General features: G+C 35.3%; 1 protein-coding gene across 1 annotated transcript in view; it reads right to left on the bottom strand.

Annotated features, from left to right (window-relative positions):
* Nucleotides 1-967: 967 nt before the first annotated feature.
* Nucleotides 968-19,637, bottom strand: part of LOC120354827 — an 80,184-nt gene continuing 61,514 nt past the window's right edge. The window contains exon 5 of the mRNA XM_039442695.1: nt 968-1,783. The gene's annotated coding sequence lies outside the window, so the exon portion shown is untranslated. The remainder of the gene's footprint in view (nt 1,784-19,637) is intronic.

Here is a 19,637-nt window from a genome sequence, read left to right on the forward strand (position 1 = left end):
TTTTCTGATCTACTTATTGTAAAATGTGGATTAAAGGAATGATGAGAAAAAATATACAATGTGTAAGAAAGAAAAACATTATTCAACATGCCGACTATGGACTATAATATAACTACACTGAATACATGTACACTTTCAAAACGTCTGTTGATTGTGGAGAGGCAATAAGAATAAAATTACAAAAAGTCCACCAAAAATAACACAGTGAATAAGAGCATGAAATTAAAAATGTTATAATGAATAAAACAAGCAATAAAAACACTTCACTTGAATGGGCTACTTTTATAAATTAATAAAACAATATTGAAACTTGAAGTACCCTTTATTATTTAAAATATTACAACGACTAGGTTCGACCATAGGTCATTATTCTCAAGTTGAAATGTGGAAAAATTAAAAAAAAAGTTTCCACATTTTAACTTAAAAATGACCTATGGTCGAAACTAGTCGTTGTAATATTTTAAATAATTAAGAGTACTTCAAGTTTCAATATTGTTTTACAAGCAATAAATAGCACACCAAATCTCAAGATTAGAGATTAACTGTTTATATTTGTAAGAATTCTTCATAGAATCCAATAACTTGAAAATATTAGCTACACTTTTCGCACCTGGTTTATTTTATAAAATTATTCCATTCAATAACCAGATCTTAGTTTAAAAGTGAAAGTAGTGAATTTTATGTGATTTTGAAATGTTTATTCTAAACTCTTTGACAAGAAGATCTGCTTTTAAGTGGAAATTATCAAAAGTAGAATTCTAATCTGCAAACGTTTTCTCTAATAAAATCAACATGAGAATGTCAAGTAGAAAAATGCTCAAATTCGTTATGTGATTTTCATGTAATACTTCAATCACTTATTACATTTACCAGAGATGTTATAAGTTTATGAACTGATAAAAGTGACCGGTGGAATGTTAGAAAGAAGCCCCCAAAGGATCGTCAACCTCTTCCACCTTCTTGGGGGTCACTCTTTTTTGGGGAAGAGGCTCCCACAGGCTTAGGTCATATAAACCTGTGGTACGGAGAAACCCATAGACCTCTCCCGCCACAACTATTTCCAGTTTAGCCACTACTCCTTTCACTTCTGCACTAAAACGGAATTTTCCTATCACTTATTCCTTCTCTGCTAAAGATCGCGGTCGTTTCCTTTACCATCAACAGATTCTCGTAGAATCCGTTTGTTATCTTTGACTAGATAGTCATCTCCCACTTCAACCACATGATATTCTAGCTTCAACGTTCGCCATCTTGTCCACTTATTATAATTATTTACATTTACATAGATTATTTAAAAAGGTTTCATTTACATAGGTTATCTACATATTTACAATATTATTTGGCCATTTTCCACCAGATCTTTTGATTAAAAAAATGGAATTAACAAGTCTCAGTCCAATGGTTCCGGTTTTAAGTCACAGTTGAGGTTTTCCAAACCGACCACATCTACTCTACTTTCTTTGGTAGCCGAGTCGTCTACTACCACATCAATACTTCCTTCAATAGCTGAAGATGGAGACGGTTCATCCTCCTCCCCGGACAATATGACTGGAGGATCTCCCACCGGGTGCGCGGGAGGAACCTAGAGCAGCCTCCCAGACCCTTCTCTCCGACACAGATGGGGGTAGGTTCGGCTGGCTGTGCCGGGGCTGAAGACGACGGCTTAACCGCTCCGCTCCACCCTTTCAGACTGCCTCCGGGTAAGGAAAGCCTGCCTCCTCTGCCTCCTCTCTCAGCTGTACAGTGGCGCTCCATGGCTCGAAGGAGATCGCCTGTGAAGCAACTGGGAGTGGAAGGCATCTTGATGAGAAAATCCAAAAATCTACAAAAAGGAAAATAAAATAAAATAAAGCGCAGATAAAAGAGATCAAGGGGTTAGTTATAGCTGATAATACCCAAATAGTTTGCGAACTAACTTTCAAGTTTCAATTAAATAAAATGAGCAAGAAGAAAGACGAGAAGAACTGTAAATTAAATGAAGTAAGAGAATGTAAAATAGATGATGAGAAATAACTGATAAATAAAATGGGATAATTCACAACGAAGTTCTAGCAGGAGCAGAAGCAATCGACGTAGTAGCCTGATGTGTACATAAATCATCTATAAACCATACAACTATAACCCTAGTTAAGGCTGTGCAAAGGCTAAAAATAAAACTTTCTGCTGGTGATATTTTTCAAAGTTTTTCGATTTGTATATCATCAAGCTATCAAAATGAAAAAGTTTTCTCAGGAAAATCTTTTTTTCAATCATTAATTTTTGAGATATAAGCGCTTAAAGTTTAAATTTTTGGGTCTGAATATTTCAAATTCTATTTGTTTTATTCAATCAACAATACCATGAAGAATTTATCCTTTAAATCTCATAAATTTATCTCTTACAGAATTTGAAATGTTCTGTCCCAAAAATTTAAACTTAAGGCGCTCATATCTCAAAAAATAATGATCGGAAAAAAATGTTTTCCTGGAAAACTTTTTCATTTTGATAGCTTGATGATATAAAAGTCGAAAAACTTTGAAAAATATCACCAGCAGAAAGTTTAGTTTTAGCCTTTGCACAGCCTTACTTTATTGTTCAGCCTATATCGTAACAGCCTAGTACTAATGAACTCAGCTGTACCTACTCTTATTTTAAAACGTGAAAACCATTCAATTTCTGGTTATTTATAGTTCAGCTTTTCTGACTACTTATTTCCCGAATGTCATTCCAACCTCAGAATTAATTAAGCAACAATAAATTAGATGGGAGTAATGAACAATTATTACAACTACCAATTATATATTCTAAGTATATACCGGGTGATTTAAAAAGGACTTTACAATTTTGAAAATTCATATAAATCTTATTAAACAAGAAACACAGCTGATTTTGGTGTTGTTCTAAAGGAAAACACTTCCAAGTTTTTTTTACCTTCAACTAAAAATATTCTATGTGACTTCCGTTGGTTATCCTGCAGACATCCCATCGATAGTCGATTTCTTCCCAGACTCGCACTAGCATTTCAGGTGTAACTTGATCAACAGCAGCGCAAATCCTTGCTCTAAGTTCAGGTAGAGTTGCTGGCAAAGGAGGTACTTACAATGTATCTTTTATGAAACCCCAAAAGAAAACATCCAGCGGTGTTAGATCTGGGGGACGGAAGGGCCATGCAATTGGCGCATTACGGCCAATCCACTGATTTGGAAAGCGGTCATAAACAAAATCCCGGAAGTCAGTCAGTAGTGTGATGGTGCGCCATCTTGCATAAAGAAAACATTCCGTTCTCGGTCATCCTCATTGATCTGTGGTATCAAAAATGTTTGCAACATATCAAGGTACACTATGCCGTTTTTTTCAAACCAAAGCACACAGCTAGCACGCTCGGATCCTGTGGAGGCAGCCATCTTTGACGTAACTGCCGCTAGCGCTTGTGCGGCGCGACCAGGCACTAGCAGACTACGCGAGTCAAAACTTGGAGTGTTTTCCTTTAAAACGACACCAAAACCAGCTGTGTACCTTGTTTTATAAGATTCATATGAATTTTCAAAGTTGTTAAGTCCTTTTTCAATCACCCGGTATAAGTATATATATTCTTTAGTATTCTAAGCATACTTGGATGATAGGACGTTGGAATACAGTAGATTCGGAGAAACGAATTCAATTTGTTAGATAAGTAAGATTCGTGAGATAGAGGTGTCTACTGTTATTCTGTCAAGTAAATAGTATTGAGTCTTTTATCGTTAATGATAGCTGTTGACTCTATTTTGAACCACTAATTTTTGAAGTTGGTAGAAACTATTAGAGCTGAAAATTCCGATATCTCGATCTTCTCTTGTTAATCTTTAAATACTGGGTTTCTCAGATAAAATAAATGATATTTGCCTATAGATTGACGAGTATGTGTATATGGGGGGGGGATACTAATGTTGCATTATTATACAGTAAATAACGAAGTTTTTGTTTATAAAATATATACATCTTCTTAGCATCATATTAATCCAGTACTTGATAAACAACAATGCACAGGGGTGGTGATGCACGTGGGTTTCTATATGTAACATTTTTTTCCACACATACATATATATTTTTTAAACTATTATTTCATATTCCTAATATTCTCTTCTTTTTTAGTATCTATTCTTATTTTATAATCGTTGATATTATCTCTCTTTCAACTTATTAAGCTTTTTCAATATCAGCTTATAATCGTAAAATTAATAATTACACTTTATTTTTTATATTTTCCTAGCTGTGGCTATGCTGCTAGTATTAAATGATGACGTTGACAGTTCAAATTTCTCCAATTGCTCAGAATTGGTGCATTCAGAAGAATTTGTATATCTCTTATTTGATTCGGTGGATCTAAGTTTTAAGATATTATGAACTAATAATATTGAGGAGTATTTCAAGAAATTTCGATGAATTGTTGGTGCATATAGATTCATTGAACACACGGTTGGATTTAATAGTATTGACCGAATGTTGGCTTAAAAATGGAGCGGTGGGATGGCCAATACATGGATCTGATTTGGTGGCTACTGATAAACATCACAATCAGAACGATGGCGTGATTATAGCACAATAAATTATAGCGTTAATCAAACAACGTTGAGAGATGTATATGGATTAATGGTGGATTTTCAGATACCGAAAAAATCCTTTTCTCTCCTAGCAATTCATAGAACATTTGATAGTAATACCAATTCATTTCTAGAATTGATGAACTCAATGTTTTTTTTTCTTCAGTTGGCCAAATTCTGGCTAATGCTATAGATTCTAGACAGCCTCTTTTAGTCGATGATAGTCAACATTTGAATCAAAATCAACATTTGAGTTTTAAGCTGTAACTGTAGCTGAAATTATGCATGTCATAGGGAGGTAGTCACAGAGGTGGGTCAGCTCCAGGGCATGATTATATCTCTGCTAAGTTCCTGAAAGATAATATTGCAATTCTGATCAAGCCATTAACTCATTTAATTAATCTTAGTTTACAGTCAGGTGTTTTCCCTGAGTTCCTAAAGATGGCCAAGGTTACTTTGTTAGAGACCAGAGAGACGTTGACTTTTTGGGTGAGTCAAGCAAAAATTGCTTTTCAGAATGCCAGAAAAATTCAAAGGTAGCGTGAATTTATGAATGAAATGATAATCAACTTACTCTCAATGCTAAATGGTCGATCATTGCAGACGAAATCCTTTCCAATAGCATTTTTGTGGAATTTTAATAGACGTTTGTCATCATTGCTGGTCCCAACATCTCCAATACAAGATTTGTTAGGTCCGCACAAATCGTGAAATAGTTACGAGTTTCGCTGACTGTTTGGCTGTCATCTCATCTGCGACTGGTCTTTTAATGAATTTCAATTCATTCAGATACGTGTTTTCGTAAACTGTAAAAAAGAAATTACAGGATGACTGAGGGAACGCTACAGTTGACAGCACTAGCGAGTCAAACATTGCAAGGAATGTAGCCTACGGTCTTACTATTGCCTCCATCCACAGAAGTGGATCCTTATCTTTGTGAAAATCGTGTGAAAATTGAGCCAAGAATTGTTGACACTTGAAGGATTCAGTGAGATATCGTGAATTAGTTACTAGTTTCGCTGATACCTCATCTGTGACTGGTCTTTCATGTATTTCAATCTATTCTGAACACTGCCTTTGTAATACAAACTGTACATCTTCCTGACTATGATTTTCGGACAAATAATCAGCTTATTTAATATTGAAAATCATTGTTGGATGGATTTTGTGAAGTACGTTTCTTTGATTGCGATTTTCTCTGTGGTTTTTCTTTAGATTTACATGAGCGCAGTCCAGTTAACCAACTCAATGCATCATCCACTAGAATGTCGCATCTTCTGCGCTTCCCGGAATTTTTCCTCAACTCTGATTTTTCTATAACTTCATCTTGAAAATACTTCAGAATAAAAGGCGTTTCAATATGGGATGGCATATCAAGAGTCTCATAAACTCTACACTTCCTTGTGCTATTCCTGGATACCGGTCTTAATTCAATTTTTTCTTGAATGGACTCAGAACTAGTAGAAGTCGCATCTAGTTTATTTAGAATCAGTTGCTTTTTGTCTCTTCTTGATTTGATTTTTCCTTTGACACATTTACAAACAATTTTACTTCCACTAGCTAATGATGAAAGCGATTCTTCATCTAAAAATACTGTATGAATTGTTTTAGAGCATACTACATCTCTTGAATTTTGCTCTGATTTTGATAGAGAATTTTCACTAAGCTTGGAAGATTTCCAATAGAATTTAACAATTCTCGATCCTTTATTACAAAATATTTTACTGGCTTTTGCTTGCTACCCTCCAATCCAATGCAGTCTGCAACATGAGGTTTGTGTCCCTTCACATCAGCAATGGATAATTTCCTTTTATCTTAAGTTGGAGATATTTTCTCCATAATGCATACAGTGTCTGTGTAGACACTACGTCTGAAGTCTTTATGTGTCAACTTCTCCATATTCATTTCTTTGTGCATAATAAAAGCATTGACCACACAACAATCTATTAGGTGGTAACAAATTCTTGGCCACCACTTCCTACTTGAACGATTCAGGAAGATATCCTGAAATAGTTACGTATGAGTTTCGCTGACATCTGTTTGGCTGTCATCTCATCTGCGACTGGTCGTTCATGCATTTCAATCCACTCAGAAACGTGTTTTCGTAACCTGTGAAAAATAGATTACAGGATAACTGAGGGAATGCTACAGTTCACAACACTTTAGAGTAATGACTCTGATAGTAATGACTCTGATAGTAATGACTCTTATGTGTCTTTGACAATCTTATTTGAGGAATAGGAAGATCAAACTTTCTTCTTGTGTTATGGGAGTGCCCTATGCTGTTTAACTTGGGTAGATTACTTTTTACTTGAATCAAATTATTATAAATGTGTAAAGTTGGCACTGTCATTATTTGATATTTAACAAAACTTTCTCTGCAAGATTCTCTTTGTTGCAGGCTATCGATTATTCCAACCACTCTTTTCAGAAGAATAAGTATCTTTGTGGCAGTGCCACAATTGCCCCAAATTATAACGCCATATGTTATTAGGGAATGAAAAAGGCCAAAATAGGTTGTCAGAAGCACATCTGAGCTCACACAGTATTTGAGCTTTCTAATAAGATATACTTATAATTTACCTATATAGGTATATACGATATACCTAGATAATTTTTTACATAACATATTCACTTGTTCCTTCCATGTCAATTTACTGTCTAGGTACAGTCCAAGAAATTTCACAGCTTGTTTGTCAAATTCGTTATTTGAGGAAAAATAGATGTGTTCTGTCTTATCCTCATTGAAAACAAGATTATTTGCTTCCAGCCAGGTTTTAGACGCTTGAATGCATTCTAATAACATTTTTCTCACATTTGTCATATTTTTATGAACGCACATTAACGTTGTATCATGTGCGTATAGTGTAGGAAGGCCTAATGGATTGCATTGAAAGTGATTCATAAAAATCAAAAATAGAAAAGGCCCGAGGATTGAACCTTGCGGTACTCCTGCTACTACATCTAAAACATTAGATTTTACATTATTCACTACTACAACCTGTTTTCTTCTTAAATATGACTCAATAACTTCAAGTTCCTTTCCAGAAATGCAATAAAACTGTAATTTAGTTCTTAGAACACTATTTGAGATACAATCAAATGCTTTACGCAGATCCAACAGGCCAACACCAGTAATCAACCTATCTTCTTAAGCTTCTAAAATCCTGTTTACAACAGTCTCAACAGCCATTATTGTACTATGAGCTGTTCTGTAAGCATATTGGTTACAGTATAAAAGATTACTAAAATCAAAATATTCATATAATTGGGCAAACATCACGGATTCAATGATTTTACCAATGATAGGAACAAGTGCAATTGGATGGTAGCTGTCTGGTTGTGTCTCATCACATTTTTTGTACACTGGACTGATTTTACATAACTTTAGAATATCCGGGAAAGTAGCTTCAGAAAGAACCAAATTGATTAAAACTGTGAGTGGTATAAGTATACTGTTGGATTATAGTTTTTATAACTGCATTACTTAGCCCATAGGCATCACCAGCATGAGAAGAACTCAGGTTTTTAACAATATCTAAGACAGTACTAGGCTCCACCCTCTTCTATCTAAAGCCATGCTCTAGACCAGCTGGTAAGGTAAACTTAATCAATAACTCTACTGGATCCTTGGAGGGCATGTTTATAGTATTTACGTTTGTAAAATAATGGTTCAGAGTATTAGCTGGTCGATCATTCATTGATGTTTCATGTTTTATTTAATTATACAGGTTACAGTTGTTCTAATAACGAATATAGAAAGGTTCAATGACTTGGGGCAAGAACATATTAAGGGTTTTTTCAAGCATTTTCAAATGGCGTTTTTAGAGTCGGCAGGGAAGGAAGCACTCTGATTGGCTGATTGCCTGGAAGTGATTATCACTTGCCTGGTCTGACTTTTTTCTACCTCTGATATTATAATATTCCAAGCTGTTTTGCATTTATTTGTTGAATTATTAATACAGTTATCATTAGCTTCATTTTTGGAATCAGCAATAGTTAATTTTCTTATACTCTTTTTTCAATTATGCATATCTCAGATTATCATCAATATTATTGCTTAATTTCCATTTATTATATAATGTTAATAATACTACTCGCATATTTGCAATTCTCTGTTTAAACCAATTATTTTTGTGTTTATTTTGAGACCGTTTACTATAATTAACAAACCTCTCAATTAGACTCAATAGACCATATTGTGGCCAGATACTGCAATGCATCATGGTATCGTGTCCAATCCTCTTTCGATTATAGACCTTGCTGCATGAGGTGTGAAACCTGTGAATCATATGAATGATTATTTACGGTATCGATTATAAGAATGATTATCTATCGATTAGTCAATATTTGCAAGAAGACGTTTCAAAAACATAAAATAATATGTAAAACAATATACGAAAAAAAGAAATGTACAAGAGAATGCAAGCAATTGAAAAATATCTAAATAATTAATAAACTTAGATTTTATTAAACGCAAGCATAAATTAAATTTGAGAAAACATTTTTGTCTAGATGGAATTTCAAAATATAACATCAAACAATTATTAAAATTTTGTTGTTGATTTTGACACCAGAAATTCAACAAGTGAGGGAAATAGAGTTACAATATGACAGTGGAATAATACACGATCTATATATAGACTTACAGTAGAAACTCGATAATACAAGCTGCCTAACTTCTATTGGTTCATGCTAATGGTAAAACCACCTTGAGCTGTAAGCTTGTAATCTGTACAAGCAGCAACCACTTATGGAACATTAAAAGATTCATAGTGTCACCATGATTGGAAATAATGATATTTCCTTGTTTTATTTTGAACTCATTGTTACTTAATGGAATTACCACATAGTTTATTTGAAATAGACCATTGAAAACCGTGTGTGGCAATCCATGTAAAGTTCACACCAAAATCTGTAGCTCTGCAGAGTCTGTGGATGGATGGATGGAAAAATGATGTCGCCGGCTTAAGCAATGCAGGTGTTCACATTGCCCTCTGCGTATCTGCCAGCCGACAAATCCATGAAAACTCTGCTCGCATGCAGATGTTTTCGAATCCCTCTGGGAGCGATTTTCTCCAGGCATCCGAGCGGACGTTTTCGATAAAGATCTCCCATAAAAAACCTAAATCACGTGAAAATGAAAATAGAAAAAATCTTTTCAGATTCGGATTCAGCGCCTTGAAATTGAAATTAAAACCAAAGTAATGAGATGACATTTGAACTCATGTGCTATAGTCAATAACCTGATATTTTGATCGATCACCAACAACAAATATTATTAACCTGAGAAAAATCACTATTTATTTTCAAAAATAGCCTCGTTTTCGGATGTGAAGTTTTTTGTTATCTTTAAATTTTACTAGAATGAACAGAGCTTGCCAAGCACATGATGTGTCTCTGCGCACATCATATTTTTTCCAAGCTTCATACAATCTAGTAAGATCTATAAAGAAAACAGAAAACCGGACTTACAAAATGTGTAGTGTGTGAAACGTGGTTGACTCACCAAAATATTCATTTGTCTCTCTTCTTTCAACTTCTCCTCCAAATCAATGAACTCATTCAGGGTGTTGATTGGCAATATGTTATTCTTCCCTCTCTGTTCAATTGCTAGATTCGAGAAGCCTATGTTATCACTTTTAGAAGCCAATTTTTAAATAGCTTCTATTGATTCTCTCATTTCTCTTGTTTCGAGGGGAAGGATTTCCCACTTCCGGTCCACATTCGCCAACACAGTGGATATTGTTCTTGGGATATCCTCCATTTTATCTGGAATGAAAGTTGAAAAATTACTCATTTTATAATTGATGAACAAAATTATTATAGTAGGTGCATATGGAAACTAAATACCCACTTTGTAGTAGCCTACACAGACACATTTGGTGAATTTAAGATGGATGAAAATACAATAAATAATATTTAATAAATGTAGCATCACATGGAGTTTTGTCTCCACATATATTCAGGAATAGATGTACAAAAAATATTCTACCAATATCAAATAATGCAGGAAGAAAGGTAGGTTTACTGCCACTAAATTTTTGAATGAGAGGTTTAAAACTAATATTATTGAATGATAGCTCCCTTCAAAAAGCTGATAGTTTGGGATGATTTTCAAACTCCTCTGAATTACTAGTATTACATAAATCAAACTTCATAAGTTCTGCGTCTCCACCGGCGCTTAAAGATACCGTACATGGAAAATCAAAGAATTGATGTGTTTTGCAGCCGACAAATAAACCAATAAGGACTAGATTTTTTGTAATTGAGTCAAGTTGAAGGGTTGCATTACCGTTGATTGTAGTGCAGTTACGGCATCGTCCATCACTACTGCTTGGCATGGATGACTCCTCCATGTCCTTCTCCACCACCAAACAACGTGCAACTGGAGTTCCTCTAACATATTCATAACACATTAATGATCATATAAATTTAAACTAGGTATTTATTTTTCAATCAATTGCTCGAATATGAGAAATTTGTCAAATCAATTTACTATTTTACCCACCCAATGAAAATAGCATTTTCTCAACGTACATTTCGTAAAAGGGATGCGTCAATGTCTTATTAACTGTTGAACTCATTAACTGTTGTAGGCTATTGATCTCAGGAATCCGCAACTTCAAAGAACTTGGAGACGGCAGATCCTGTTCAGTACAGACTCGACTGCTCATCACTTTCTTCCCCACTGTCCAGTACTCTTGGCTTTATTGTTCGGTGTCCTTTCCCCATCACCTCGGACTCTTCACTACTCCAAGTGAGGACAGACTGATGCCGAGACTTTCTCTCTTTTCTTAGTGCCTCCATAAAATTATCTGCAAGAATATAAACCAGTTTTATCTTGAATTTATATTACTAGCAAAAATAACACATTTTAAGGCATTTCAATGTTCAAAATGAATTATTATTTATAACATTAAACTAGGCACATAGGCCTTCACACTGAAGCATTGTTTTATGGAAACAAAATTAAGTATAAATAGTGGAATCTAGTAGCAAAATTGGAAAAAATGTTATTTCTAATAGACATATATTACTGTTTATTCAGTAATAGAGTTCAGGTCAATGCTTCAAAATGCAAATTTATAAGTCAAGATGGTTAATTGTTTGCAATGAAGCCTTTTGTTAGGGGTGGTAACTCTAAGAAAATTTTGCTCCAGATAAGTATTCAGTAATTTAAGTCAACATGCGTGCTCAGAATGGTATTTCTAAGTCAGCTCTACCCGCAACAGTTCTAATAACTTTCTTATTTCTGGAGTAAGAATTTCATCTAAACGACAGAAATCTCTGTATATGGAAATGAATTACATCCTGTTGTTTTGGGCGGGTCTAATTTCACTAGGCTGACAAAAATATTCCATTCTCAGCGCGCGCGCGCAGACTGATGGTTAAATTGCTTGTAACTTCAATTTGAGAAACAATAATCTTTCATTTTTGTGTTTCATGAAGGTTTTGAAAGATTAATGAATCCAATTATTGGTCATCTATATAGGAAATAATGTCCTACATATGGAAAATTGCTTTTAAATACAGTCGAACCTCTGTATAACGAAGTCGATTATCCCGAGAAAAAATTCGCTGCAGAGGTATTCGTTAATGAGAGTTTCTGTCAAGAAAACTGCCACGATCCTATGGATCTTATAATATCGTACCACGGCGGTAAATAAATGAATATGGTACATAGAACATATCATCGCGAACGTAGGTAGGGTACCTATTAAGCCAATATTAATATGGAAATTTGAGAATTTATGCTGTTTAAAATAAAACATGTTTTTAAATATTTATAGAATGTAATAAGTAAGTAAACTCACCAATTTATTTTCAGAAAGATTGATTTGTACTATTAGTAGAGTTTAATCAAAGTACATACTCTGTAGCAATATTTTTCAACTCTTTACACTACTATTAGATGTAACGCAAAATACGGTTATTTTGTTAATAACTTCACAATAAATACTATAATAACTCAACTTGTCCGGAACCTGTTCAAAAAGCACCACTGCCGGCGGCCAAGCAGTGTCCCTGGCACCTCACCATTTGGATCCTCAATTAGGTGTTTATTCTTCACTGATGAGGAGGACCACCTTGCCTTCCAAATTGTTCCAATATCCTGACCATTCTGGTCATCTAATCTCAGATACCTCCTAGATTGTAGCCGTCTTGCTGGTGCATTATTTAGCTCCTTAGCTATTGGCAACTCATTCCTTGAGGCAACCCTGTTAACAAGTTGTCTTGTCTTATTCAATCTGCGGAGGTCTGGTGGCAGGATATTACAAAGCACAGGTAGCCAGTTGGTCTCTGTTGGTCTTATTGTGCCACTGATTTTTCTCATGGATTCATTTAGCTGCACATCGATCTTTCCCACATGTGCACTATGTACCCACACAGGTGAGCAGTATTCAGCCACACTGTACACCAAGGCAAGACTGGATGTTCGCAGCGTTCCCACATTGCAACCCCAGGTTGTTCCAGCCAGTTTGCTTATAATATTGTTTCTGGTCTTTAACACTATTGTCTCTTACACCCTCCAAATGATGGCGGTATGTTAGAGACCTATCAAGTCGCACACCTAGATATCGAGGAGCTTCCCGATGTGTCAGTCTCTCTCCACAGAGAACAATATTTAGCCTTCTCCTGCATCCCCATTACTGAGATGAAAAGCTGTTGTGACTGTCTTGGTTGGGTTGGGTTTCAGGTGCCATGCCTTCAAGTATTCTGCCAAATTTTCCAGATCTCTGTTGAGCATAGTTTCCAATACCTCAAATGAGGAGTCTTGTGCCACCAAGCCAATATCATCTGCATACACAAATTTCTGTGCTCCTGTGGTAGGGAGATCGGCGGTATACACATTAAAGAGCATCGGGGATAGCACAGAGCCCTGAGGTAGTCTATTCTGTATTCTCCTCACAGAGCTTTCCATACCACCATTATTTTTAGTCTATTGACCTTTCTGCTGAAACTAAACAATTCCTTGAAAATAACCGTCTTCTTCCTATACACAAGTCAAGAGAAAACTTTGTTGTTGAGAGGTCCGAAATTCGTTAAATAGAGTTAAATAAGCAGCCAAAACTCAAAAATGTCATTGGACCAGAAAAAAATTCGTTGTGTAGAGGATTTCGTTAAGTAGAGGTTCGTTATAGAGAGGTTCGACTGTAATTATTAATTATACCGGGTGCTTTAAAAAAATGTATACACACTTTGAACTTTCATAGAAAATTTATTTACCGTTCTACAAAGTTAAATTTCAGGAAAATAGAAAGCTGAAAGTCCAATGTAAATGAAACATAAATAACAAATGTTAATACTGTTCAAATTGGTGACCTGCAGCATCAATACAATTCTGAGTACGAGTTCACCACTGATTCTGTACATCGTATCAAAACGTCCAATGAGATTTCTCTACACACTGGTTGAATCTCATTCCAAAGAATGTCTAGGTTACGTGGTTTACGTTTGTACACCTCATCTTTTACTGTGCCCCACAAGAAGAAATCCAGTGGTGTAAGGTCTGGAGAGCGTGCTGGAAACTCGATTGGCCCCCTGCGTCCTATCCACTGGCCTGGCAAATTTTGATCCAGGTAAGTTCGTATCCCTGTGATAGTGCGGCGGAGCACCATCTTGTTGAAAATAAAAATCATCATTACCGTATAATGCACGAATGGCAGGAAATATGGAATCAGCAAGCATTGTTAGGTAATTAATACCAGTTACAGTGCCTTCAAATCGAAAAGGTCCAATGAGTCCCCTTGAACACAAACCGCACCACACATTTACACCAGGCAAATTTACAGCTTTTTCAATTGTAATGTGAGGATTTTCTTCACCCCAGTAAACACAATTGTGCCTATTGACAGTTCCATTAAGTTTGAATTGGGATTCATCCGACCAAATGATGCTACCCATAAATCCTGGTTCACGTATCACCATCGCCTGAATCCATTCACAAAATTGCAACCTTCGATCTGGATCGTCGTCATTTAGCTGTTGCACCAGCCTTGGAATGTAAACACGATACTTGCCTCTCTTCAGAATGCGTAGCACGCTGCTAGCACTTACATCACTTTCACGTGCCCCTTGCCTTGAAGATTTGTTAGGAGACCGTTGAAACAGTTCCAAGACTGCCGTTGATGACTCATCACTTGTAGCTGTTCGAGGCCGACCTGAATGACCTTTATGCACATCACACACTGTTCCATGAACTTCGAATTTGTCTCGTATGCGTGTAATTGTTAATCTTGAAGGTGGTTCTGTATCATACTCCCTTCTCCACTGTCTTTGAACTTAATTAACATTCTCAAACTTCCAGTACCACTTAATAACCTGCTTACGTTCTTCAAACTCAAACGTACGTCCGCCATGTTGATATTACAAATTCCAACTAACAATATAACATAGAGGGACGACTATGCTGCCACCTGGCGAAGAAATATAACATTAGCCTTGTAGAGCGGTAAAACTGCGATTGTTTAAAGTGTTTATACATTTTTTTGAAGCACCCGGTATATTGCTTTTAATAACAGAATTATTCCAGATTCAATGATAGCATTAATAATTATTATAAGGTATAAGTTACTGTTTTTTCTCAATGCAGCTGATATTCCCAAGCCTTTTCCCGCAAACCTGTATCTCTACACTCATTTAATGAGATCTCTCATAATACACAGGACGTGATCTTACTTCCTCAATTAGCCGTTCTATGAAAAACTTGGTAGCAATGCACCAAAACAATGAATAATTACAATTAGCGACTAGAGGCACAGCACGGTCAGCTACAGCAAAGGCAACAGAACAGACTGATTTTGATTTTGTTCAAGTGAAGTTCTCTTGTCGTTGAATATTAGTTGACTAAGTGAGAAAAAGTTATATTATTGAATTCTACTTATAAGTGGAAAAATGTAATTTGATTGTACCTACAGTCAGCCGCAGTCGTCAGGATCAGAAGAGAAGAATAGTCAAAATAAATCATACACTAATAAACCATATTTCATTAATGGAAAACATTTCCACTTCAATAGCATGCTTACCAATTTCCGAATAATAAAAATACCATGTTCTGAACAAATTTCTCTGTTGAGTAATGATTAGAATGATTCTTCAATATCTCTGCCGATTCCTCATTTTTCAATTTTTTGAGCAGATTATAAATTTCAAGGTGCTGAATCCGAATCTGGAATTAGATTAATTATTCTATCTCCATTTTTACGCGATTTAGGCTTTTGCTGAGAGATCTTTATCGAAAACGTCCGCCCGGATGCCTGGAGAAATTCGCTCCCAGAGCGATTCAAAAACATCTGCATGCGAGCAGAGTTTTCATGGATTTGTCGGCTGGCAGATACACAGAGGTCGGTGTGAACACCTGCATTGCTTAAGCCGGCGATATCATTTTTCCATCCATCCATCCACAGACTCTGCAGAGCTACAGATTTTGGTGTGAACTTTACATAAGCATAATAAATTCATTTCTCAGCTAATCCAAGATATAATTTTTTTAGAATAAAGCTTTGAATTTTCATTTCATTCTAATATTCTCAGGACTGTTTTTCACTTTTTTATTCACTCACCTCTACAAAGAATTGCCGCACACCGTTCATCTGATATCCAGGGCTCAAGCTTACGCCAGACCATATGCTTCATCTTCATCTTCATCTTCTTGATTCTTTTGAATGATAGGCAACCTGAAATATGATTATGCGAAGTCTTCATGAATTCGTTAATTTTATAATCTACGTCATTACTATTAAAAAGTGTTAAGACATTTTTAATGCGTCGTAATCAGTGATAGCACATCTCTCTTGAGAAATACAGGTATATTTTATTTGATAGGTGCTTTGGATTAGAGTAAGTGATAATACAATGAGCCATATGAATAAAGTTGAGCATTTATACTTTTTAAAATTGGAGCATATGCTCCATTTTCTATGAATAAAAGTGAACAAAACCTTTTACTAATGCTTATCAAAAAAATAGTTTGAGCATTTGCTCAACTTTAGAAGCAAATGCTTCAAAAAAGGCGAGTCTAGTCTAGAGCAGCTTTTCACCCTTTGCTCATAGTAAAATGGCTCAATTAATTTGTGTGATGAAGAGGAAACTATACCAGATACGATCACAACAAATAGTTGAGAACTATAAAACTTATTAGATTCAACCATGATATATATCACCATTATTTCTACAAAAGATACCCATCGGATATAAAGATAACCAACTCAGAATAGGAAATAGGCATTTAAGAAGATGATAGTGTAGAGGATTATAAGAAGGCTATTGACATTATAAAATTATGCTGGAGATTTTTATAGAGATGAAATTTTTTCACGCTATTATTTTAAAATTTAGAACTCAACTAACCAAAAACTCAATTCATAGATAGAGAACAGAGCAGACGACCAAACACAAGCGGTGTCTGTACATCTGTATATTTAGCGCTCAAGTGAGTAGCACATTCTAACCTTTCACTATGAAAACAAAGTAAGGCGAATCAGCTGATGAAAAATCTTTAAAATACGCTCACGTATTTCATATAAAAATGAGCAAATGCTTATGCTTCTACCTAATGCTCATGAGCAAAACCTTAGGCTCAACTCACACTTACGCGACTCGACTCTAGTCGAGAGCATGTGTTTCCAAATTGTGACACTCAGAGCAGTCGACTCTAGTCTCCGCGACTGTCACCATTTGAAAACACATGCTCTCGACTAGAGTCGAGTCTCTTCTCGACCTGAGTTGCGTAAATGTGAGTTGAGCCTTATGCTCCATGCTCATGAGCATATGCTCAGTTTTTATTCATATGGCCAATTGTGATCACCACACACTGCCATTTTCACACCGGCATTGTCATCACCATTGTGATCATCACAGTTTTAATGAATGCGCCTTTTATAAAATTACACTAGTTTTGTGACCTGCAGCAAATATTATCAATAGGTCTCAATTGAAATAAGAGCACAACGTGTAGACCTATCAGCAACATTGTAAATTAAATACTTATTTGAACAAATATTTGTACAGATTTGAAGAAATGAGAAATTCTTACTGTATCATATGATAAACAAAATTCTCATCAGTATAATGGGATAAAAAGTGAAGAATGAATTAATCTCATAAAGCTAATGAATTTGAGCCTACAATAATATATTCACCATTGGTGAGAAGAACAAATAAGAGATTTTAAAACACGTGATGAGAATCATTTTCATTACAAAATCAAAACTCACATAACGAAAAAATCTGGTGTGGTACACGCACACAACTTTCCTTGCTCATTGAACTGTAAGCCTCATTCTTAGATGAGAATAATTTAGGGGAATAATATAATGACGATTGGCGGCAAAATATTTGCAACTACGATCAGACTACTTTATAAGTGTATATATAATTGTTTTCAGAGTACTTTTTCCTTTGTGTAAATTGTGAAATTCGATGATTTTTTCAAAAGTCGTCGAAACCGCTGTTCTACAGATGCAATATCTCGACTATGACTGTGTTCTTTTTATAAACTGCTCTACCTACCTATCTCATGCACGAGAAGGAGGTTACAAAGTCCATTTCTCAAGGATGGGGTGGACCCCCCATTAGTTTCCCAGGAAAAAGACTCATGCCAGTTGATAGAGCTGATAAATTACTATACAGGGTATGAATTTGAAAAAAAAATCGGTCAAGTAGTTTTTGAGAAAATCGTGAAAAACATGGTTTTTTAGTCATTATCCGCCATTTTTCTCAATAATATTAAGGAGCTCCTGGAATTTTCCCTGAAATGAGACTCATGTCAGTTGATAGGGCTTATAAATAGCTATCCATGGTATAAATTTGAAGAAAATCGTTAGAGCCGTTTTCGAGAAAACCGTGAAAAACATGGTTTTTTAGTCATTATCCGCCATTTTTCTCAATAATATTACAGAGCTCCTGGAATTTTCCCAGAAATGAGACTCATGTCAGTTGATAGGGTTATCCATGGCATGAATTTGAAGAAAATCGTTAGAGCCGTTTTCGAGAAAAACATGGTTTTTTAGTAATTATCCGCCATTTTTTCCGCCATCTTGAATTGAATTTTATTGAATTTCTTATTGTCGGATCCTTATGGTATAAGGACCTTAAGTTTAAAATTTCAAGTCGATTGGTTAATTAGGAATGGAGTTATCGTGTTCACAGGCATACACACACACACATACACACACACAGACCAACACCCAAAAATCATGTTTTTGGACTCAGGGGACCTTGAAACGTATAGAAAACTTGAAATTAGGGTACCTTAATTTTTTTTGGAAAGCAATACTTTCCTTACCTATGGTAATAGGGCAAGGAAAGTAAAAAACTCACCATATTATATTTGCATTTGAATCCACCTCAATCGAATTAGGGACCGGTTTTCATCATATAGGCTACAATTCAGCGACGACGTGGGGAGCAGCGCCAGAAGACTGTAATAAAAAGATTAAACTTTTATACTATAAATTAATAACAAACAACTAACTCGATTATGTCTGAGAATTTTTCAATGGGAAATGTTTCCAGTTGGGGTTATTTGAAAAGGAACACAGCATTGAGAGAAATAGCACAAGGTTACCTTATTTTTTCCTCTCCCTATAATCTTGACAATGTACTTATTGTATGAATCAATATAAAATGAAATTGGAATGCAATCTTCCAGAACCTTACTTCTTATTCTTCTTACTTCTTTTTATATTACTCATTTATTTAATTTTTGTATGATATCAATTAAATGTAATATCTTTGAGCCGTTTAGAGGTGTCGATGCGCCATTCATTTTCTCTTGAAATGCTGTGACGAAATAATGTAGGTATCATAAAACCAACTTCCCATTAAAAAAAATGAAGTTGGATTCAAAATGGCGGTTTCAAGATTGCGGACTAAATTTTGTACCCACCAAAGAGTGTTTTCTCAATCGAATAGGATCTCTAATGAAACTAACTGTCAAATTACACTTGTAAAGGAATATTGAGCTGTTGCCATAATTTCACCAACATCAAAATGATTAGCACATGTTACATACAAAAAATTCTCATTCTAATACCGTATCACTAGTATAATAACGTGACATAACAGAAAATG

Source organism: Nilaparvata lugens, chromosome X (assembly GCF_014356525.2).
Source record: "Nilaparvata lugens isolate BPH chromosome X, ASM1435652v1, whole genome shotgun sequence".
Taxonomy (NCBI): Eukaryota; Metazoa; Arthropoda; class Insecta; order Hemiptera; family Delphacidae; genus Nilaparvata; species Nilaparvata lugens.